The sequence below is a fragment of the Palaemon carinicauda genome, chromosome 16, assembly GCF_036898095.1.
Source record: "Palaemon carinicauda isolate YSFRI2023 chromosome 16, ASM3689809v2, whole genome shotgun sequence".
Classification (NCBI taxonomy): domain Eukaryota; kingdom Metazoa; phylum Arthropoda; class Malacostraca; order Decapoda; family Palaemonidae; genus Palaemon; species Palaemon carinicauda.
In genome coordinates this window covers 126,016,263-126,024,944 of record NC_090740.1, presented here as the reverse complement: position 1 = coordinate 126,024,944, position 8,682 = coordinate 126,016,263, and positions in this window count along the sequence as shown.

Below are 8,682 nucleotides of genomic sequence, written 5' to 3'. Positions count from 1 at the left end.
TCAGTGGAAATAGTCGGGTAACGTAAGTAATGCATTACCTGAAATTTAGTATTTTGAGCAATCTTCTCCAAAATATCCTTCTCAGCCTTTTGTAGTTGTTCGTTCTTTTCTTTTAAATTTCTTTGGGATGTTTCTAGTTTCTCCTACAGCAGCAGATAAAATATCTGTTAGTTAGTTAATTACCATGACTTACATACTTATATTTATATGTATACATATATGTTTATATATATATATATATATATATATATATATATATATATATATATATATATATATATATATATACACACACACACATATATATATACACATATATATACATACATATATATATATATATATATATATATATATATATATATATATATATAAATATATTCATATATGAGTGTATGTATTACAGCCACTTCAGATAAATGGCAAAAAACTTGATTGGAGTTAGTACTTTCGTCTCATTGCTCACTTATCGAACTCTCACTGGAAGCAAATATACAAGCATATCATATGTATACAGAAGGGGACCATAAACGGTTAGTTTTTTATGATTCGAGATGAGTTTGATTTAAGAAAAGATAAGACAGGATTACTGGAAAACAGATCATGGCTTTGATTTGAATTATGAACCCGGAGACAGTAAATGAAGATTCGGCGTTATTTCTTAGAAGTCTTTAATGTCAATTACTTTCTTGGCCCCAAAACAACCGTGTTGATGACCTAAGCTAAGCCAATGACCAATATAGAATAATTACATTATGAACAATTAACATTTCATATCACAATATTGTCATTTCCGGAGCTATTCGTAATCAAAGAAATTTTCAATGTACAAATGTATTTAAACACTATGTTTATATCTAGTTTTTGGAATACGGGAATCAAATCTGAAAAATATTCATGAAATGGTATACAATGTTTATCATTTATTCCTTCACTTTCATCTATATCTTTCTTTCTTAATTTTATTCGTACAATTTAAATAAAAAAAGGCTACTTTAGAAAGCAGATATTGGTGAAAATTTCTCCAATTATGGTAAACTCATCTATGTATCCAAAGCTGCACATAGAGGAAATAAACAGAAAACTTCATATTTTTAGAATGGGCTGAATAGTCGTAAATATATAAATTATTAGTTGGCTTTCTGAATATAGGAAATTTATATCAATCGTCTTATCTAACAATCAAAACATCTAAAACTGGAATACTGTTATTTCCTTCCATTTCTATATTAAATCTTATGGATGGAGCGAATGAATTAATGATAGCAACGAAACCCCGAAGGTTACAGGCCAATTACATCCTGAAATAAATGTATTTTAACTAAATTAAGGACACTATGGTTTTTGAGGGTCCAGCCTACTCCTGGAAGACCTCTGGAAAAGGGATCTATAAACTATATCAACTTTGTAGTATACTTTCTATGTAGTGGAATAATTAAGGTTACTAGGTAACTTTAGGTATAGTATATGCTACTAACCACTACATTGACAATGATACTTTAAAACTGAAAAAAAAAAATATATTCGATATTCATAGATCGGAAAAAGATAGATCAATATACTTAATAAACTAATTAAGGCATTAACTAATGATGTACTTAGATAAGATGTTAAAATTACATGCATGACCTCGGCTGTCCTATGAAGTAGTTGCTAAAAATATTTGTTCTATCTCCTCATAAAAAAATTAGAAACCACAGGTTGGCAACATCAGCTTTGCTCCAAACTTCATGATCTCTGTCGTTCGTTAAAATCGTTGGTGACTGGCATCTTGTGTGTACCGAGGTCAAGTCTTGCCCAGTTAGTCCTAAGTGAGGTTTACACGGTCGAACACTTCGTCGAACGTGGATCGACAGACAAGTATTTGTAGTGATGTTCGAGCAAGTTGTCGAACACGTTCCTCCAACGGTTCGAAGAGAGTCAGATCTAGCCTGACTTCTGTGGGCGGGGCTTCATTGTCCACAAACCTTATGCTCTGTGACTGACTCCACCTCTTCGGACCGTTTGACAAGCAGGTTCGACAACCCGGTTTGACGAACAGTTCGACCGTGTAAAACCCGCAATAGATTGCTCAGTTAGTCATAGATTTTCTCTAGCATAGGCCTACACCATTACTGTTCTGGTGACCTATGAATTGGGACTTTACCCTTGTTCTTGAATTTATTTGCTCACTATTCCATACATCTATGGCACAGTGTTTATATATGCAGCATGTATTTCGTATGCATAAAACAATATCTTGAACTTAAGTCATCATTTTCATTTTGACTTCCATCTCCTCCAAACGATTTCATGCAATTATTGCACTTTTATTCCATTCTTTGTTTACTTTTCACAGCTTTTAAAAGTTTACAGATCGCTAATGGAAGGCTGAGACAAGGACCAGATGAATTTCCTAGAAATAGACCACTGTGTGATCAGCAAGGTCTAAATAATATATATAATATATATATATATATATATATATATATATATATATATATATATATATATATATATATATATATATATATAGTATATACTAATCGCTGATTGGTTAGAATTATCTTGTCCAACCAATCAGCGACCAGGAAACTTTTCCGAGCTAAAAGGGCACCGCTGCGAGTCGGCGCAAATCTGCCTCGCTAAAAAAATCGACTATAGTACTCGGGATGCTGAAGACTCAGCAGATATATATAGGCCCCCACGAACCCTTCAGCTCACAGGACGGTGATGTAGAGGACAAAACTAAAAACTATTGGGCTTGAGCGGAGCTCGAACTCTCCTCCAAGGGAACGCTAGTCAGGGATGTTTCCAAAAGACTACTAGAATTAACCAAAAACTCATTTGCTCTACCAATTTCTCCTCATTAGTGAAAGTTGCATTAACCCACCAGTAAATAGCTTTAAGGAAATCGAAAGAGACACGTAGGCACTACTTTTCTAAAATACAATTTCTTAAAGGTGTCTAAAATAGTATCTAAGCTGATGACTTGTTTTTTTAAGGTGTTGGAGGAAGAGCTGTGACTCGCAACAACATGAGGCATAAGATTCCAGGCCGGAAAAAAGAAAAAACAAAACAAAAACGTGATGACAGTTAATATTATCGAAATGCTGTTTTGGATGGTAGTAACTGAGACGAATGACAAATAAGATGTTATAAATATTTGCTGTGAAAGTATTTCCTGATTCCACACTTGATGAGAACATGGCTGAAAATAAGAAATTAACAAACTGCAATATTAGAAAATTTAAAATAACTAATTAAAGATAAAAGGATGAAATCAAAAGAAATATAAAACGAAGGTGCACTGTTAAAAATAACCGTAATTTGAATCGGAAATTCTCCGTAATAATTCACTATTCTCAGCCGTAATTCAGTAAAATACAGCCGACCGTAATTTTTACCCTACTTTGTCATTATCTTTTACAGGTTGGTGACCGTAATATCACTCCTTTACATCAATATATCCGCTTTAAAAACGGTAAAATCCTTGAATAACTGTTGCCAGACATTTACCGTAATTCTTTAATACTGTACACATTTTTAACAGTGCAGGCAAGAAACAATATAGAGAAACGAATGGAGACTGCAATACTAATACATTTAAAGAGAAACGAATAGAGACTGCATTCCTAAATAAAAAAGAAAAGAAAAAAATTAACTTATTTATTCCTTCTAATAACCTATATGACATTGAACGTATACTATATGCAAATTTGGATGAATAATAATTTCTTCCTTCCATGAATAAGTGAGACAGGAAATGGCATTTAAAATCAGCATAAAAAGCGAAAAAAAAATAAGTACCTTCTCACGTATTCGAGTATTTCTATATAACAATAGGTAGTAGGTTGGCCAGGGGACCAGCCACCCGTTGAGCTACTACCGCTAGAGAGTTATTGGATCCTTTAACTGGCCATACTGTACTACATTGTATCCCTCTCTCTGGTTACAGCTGCTTTTTCCTTTGCCTACACATACATTACATTGAATAGTCTGGCATATTCTTTACACGTTCTCCTGTTCCCATACAACTGACAACAATAAGATTACCAAACAAATCTTCTTTGTCCAAGGGGGTTAACTACCGCAATGTAATTGTGCAATGGCCACTTTCCTCTTGGTAGGGGTAGAAGAGACTCTTTAACTATGGTAAGCAAATCTTCTAGGAGAAAGACACTCCAAAATCAAACCACTGTTCTCTTGGGTAGTGCCATAGCCTCTGTACCATGGTCTTCCACTGTCTTGGGTTAGCGTTCTCTTGCTTGAGGGTACACTCGGGCACACTATTCCATCTTGTTTCTCTTCCTCTTCTTTTATTTTCTTAAGGTTTTGTAATCTATATTTGAAATATCTAATTAAATGTTGTTACATTTCTTAAAAGATCTTATTTTGATTGTTCATTACTTCTCTTATAGATTATTTATTTCCTTGTTTTCTTTTCTCACTGGGCTATTTGTCCCTGTTGGAACCCTCGGGCTTATAGGATCCTGCTTTTCCAGCTAGGGTTGTAGCTCATCAAGTAATAATAATAATAATAATAATAATAATAATAATAATAATAATAATAATGATAATAATAATAGGACTCTGAAAGATGATTTCAAATTCCAATAGTCGGGTAGTATCAAGTTCCCTTGGAGAACGTGGACATTCCTCATCATTAAGTTACAAGTTCACGAAGAATCTCCAAATATTTCAATAATAGATATTTCAAAGTAATGAGCCTCTTCTATGGTATACTTCAAATGAGATCTTGAATAGATATTACAACATATAAGTGATGCAGCCGCTTGAAGAAGCATTCGATTTTGAAGTCTGGCTGAGATAAGATATGGTATAGTATTCTGCAATCAAGCAGGGAATGAACAGATGTGGTAACGTCTCTGATTGGTGAACGCTAGACTGGGCTTAGAGTCCCGCTCAAACTCGTTAGTTTCTTTCTTCGCTGCAACCTCACAATCCTTGTGAGCTAAGGATGGTGGGTGGTTTGGGGGCCTATAGATCTATCTGCTGAGTCATCGGCACCCACTGTCTGGCTCTCCTGGATTCTAGCTTGGGTGGAGAGGGGTCTTTGGCGTTGATCATATGTACATATGGTCAGTCTCTAGGGCATTGTCGTGCTTGATAGAGCAATGTCACTATCTCTAGCCTTTGCCATTCATGAGCGGCCATTAAACCTTTGAAGCCTTTAAAATTGCATATCTTTATGTGGATATCTAAACCAATCACTAACCACAAGAAAGGATTCAAAACTTGTCATTCATAATTATTCTAGAAAGTTCCAGAGTTTGATAAGGTAATGCATGTATTCTTTCAAACAGCATACACAGGCGTCTAATTGTTGATTGACCTTAGCTTGGCGTAATAAATATCTTACGTTCATGTTCTGGCAAATTACAGTTGGCAAGATGAAAGTTTTCATTCCTGCCTTTATTATTTTTCCTTTCTGATTCATAAAACTATTCAGAATTTTCTTCTTGAGTCTTCTAGCTAGGAAAAGTTGTAAGCAACGGAGTATTATCATCGTTTTCTTTCCTTGAAGTTCATTCTTTGTTCAACCAGAGTGATCTTCATAACTACTCTTAAGGTCATGCATTTTGCTCTTGTGAATCATAACACTATTTTTAGTGACCATAAAGGAACCTTTGTCTACACAGACTATTTTTCTTACATGAATTACCACTGAACAGTTTGAGTTTTTTAAACTTTTTTCTTCGGTAAATTTGAGACCTTCATTGGCACTTTTCCACTAAGATACTCTTATACGAATATTTGGACGTCATATAAAAGACACTTTATTTTACCATATCTATGCGAATTTCCACATTCTCAGCTGTAGGAAATATATATTGATGGATGGGCATAATAAAGTGCTTGAATGGAAATTATTCTTGGACTGATCCAGGATAAAAAAGGTATTTACTATGGTATTAAAAATTTACAAGGAATAAAATTTAATATTGATCAGTTTTGAGACTGATACAATTTAGCAATTCTTTACATCAAGCTAATCTACTGCAAGATGTAAACCATTTTGAAAAGGATTTACCGTATTTCCCGTGTGATAAGACGCTACAAGTGGTAAGACGCACCCTTTAATTAGCAAAGCATTTTTGGGAAAAAAAAAATTTGAGATTTTACAATTCCTAGCAGCAATTCCTGGTCCGAAACTCTAGTGAGATTTTGTCTAGCACAGTAAATTTTCGTATTTTAGGTATATTGGCAAATGCTCAAGTTAATATTAATTAGTTGAACACCAGTTATCTGAATTTATTTACATATTAATAGAAGAAAACACAACAACTATTTTTTTAGTGTTCCAAGTGTTGTTTACATAAAAGCAGTGTTGATAAATGTTAATAAAATTTTGGTAAAGAAGTAATATTCCAGTAACATTTTCCAAATTTATCATATAGCCTACATATTTTCTCACAAACTTAATTAGTGATAAAAAAAGTCTAGAAATTCCTCTATGTGGACTACTTTTGCTACTGTATGTGACTCTAGCTCTAGTTTTCTGCTAACTTGGTAACGCTGCACTCAACTAACAGTGAAAGGTTTTTTTTTTTTAAGTTGTATTCAGTAACTGTTTGTTTGTATTATTTCGGAACTCAGGCAACAAATTCAGTATCAAAATATTGCTTTATTACAAAATATAAAAAAAAAATATGAGAAGATAAATATATACTGCATAAACAACTAATATGAACTGTAATAGCGTCGTCTCCTAGGAGACCAATACACAGTTGTTTGCTTGTAGAAGGAAGTTAGCGAGTCATCAGCTGATTACCAAAACAAATAACTTGCTATTGCACTATAATAAACGAAGCATAATATGAAAATATTTTTTTATTACATATGAATGATAATTAGTGGTTTATATTTTATGACTGTTGAGTGAGTATTTGTAAGTGATTAGTTGGGTGTTTGAGGGTTGTCAAACTTCCCTAAACAAATTTTTCTTAGTGTTAAGACGCAGGGTGATTTTTGCAGTAATTTTTCAGGAAAAAAGGTGCGTCTTATGACACGGGAAATACGGTAATTTCTATAGGAAATAAGGTAGATTCACATATATCAACAATTAATCAAATGAACATTATAAATACTTTATAGCTGATAGTAAAAGAGAGATAGTCAAAAGAATTTCTTGAAATATCAGTGGAAATAGTCGGGTAACGTAAGTAATGCATTACCTGAAATTTAGTATTTTGAGCAATCTTCTCCAAAATATCCTTCTCAGCCTTTTGTAGTTGTTCGTTCTTTTCTTTTAAATTTCTTTGGGATGTTTCTAGTTTCTCCTACAGCAGCAGATAAAATATCTGTTAGTTAGTTAATTACCATGACTTACATACTTATATTTATATGTATACATATATGTTATATATATATATATATATATATATATATATATATATATATATATATATATATACACACACACATATATATATATACACATATATATACATACATATATATATATATATATATATATATATATATATATATATATATATATATAAATATATTCATATATGAGTGTATGTATTACAGCCACTTCAGATAAATGGCAAAAAACTTGATTGGAGTTAGTACTTTCGTCTCATTGCTCACTTATCGAACTCTCACTGGAAGCAAATATACAAGCATATCATATGTATACAGAAGGGGACCATAAACGGTTAGTTTTTTATGATTCGAGATGAGTTTGATTTAAGAAAAGATAAGACAGGATTACTGGAAAACAGATCATGGCTTTGATTTGAATTATGAACCCGGAGACAGTAAATGAAGATTCGGCGTTATTTCTTAGAAGTCTTTAATGTCAATTACTTTCTTGGCCCCAAAACAACCGTGTTGATGACCTAAGCTAAGCCAATGACCAATATAGAATAATTACATTATGAACAATTAACATTTCATATCACAATATTGTCATTTCCGGAGCTATTCGTAATCAAAGAAATTTTCAATGTACAAATGTATTTAAACACTATGTTTATATCTAGTTTTTGGAATACGGGAATCAAATCTGAAAAATATTCATGAAATGGTATACAATGTTTATCATTTATTCCTTCACTTTCATCTATATCTTTCTTTCTTAATTTTATTCGTACAATTTAAATAAAAAAAGGCTACTTTAGAAAGCAGATATTGGTGAAAATTTCTCCAATTATGGTAAACTCATCTATGTATCCAAAGCTGCACATAGAGGAAATAAACAGAAAACTTCATATTTTTAGAATGGGCTGAATAGTCGTAAATATATAAATTATTAGTTGGCTTTCTGAATATAGGAAATTTATATCAATCGTCTTATCTAACAATCAAAACATCTAAAACTGGAATACTGTTATTTCCTTCCATTTCTATATTAAATCTTATGGATGGAGCGAATGAATTAATGATAGCAACGAAACCCCGAAGGTTACAGGCCAATTACATCCTGAAATAAATGTATTTTAACTAAATTAAGGACACTATGGTTTTTGAGGGTCCAGCCTACTCCTGGAAGACCTCTGGAAAAGGGATCTATAAACTATATCAACTTTGTAGTATACTTTCTATGTAGTGGAATAATTAAGGTTACTAGGTAACTTTAGGTATAGTATATGCTACTAACCACTACATTGACAATGATACTTTAAAACTGAAAAAAAAAAATATATTCGATATTCATAGATCGGAAAAAGA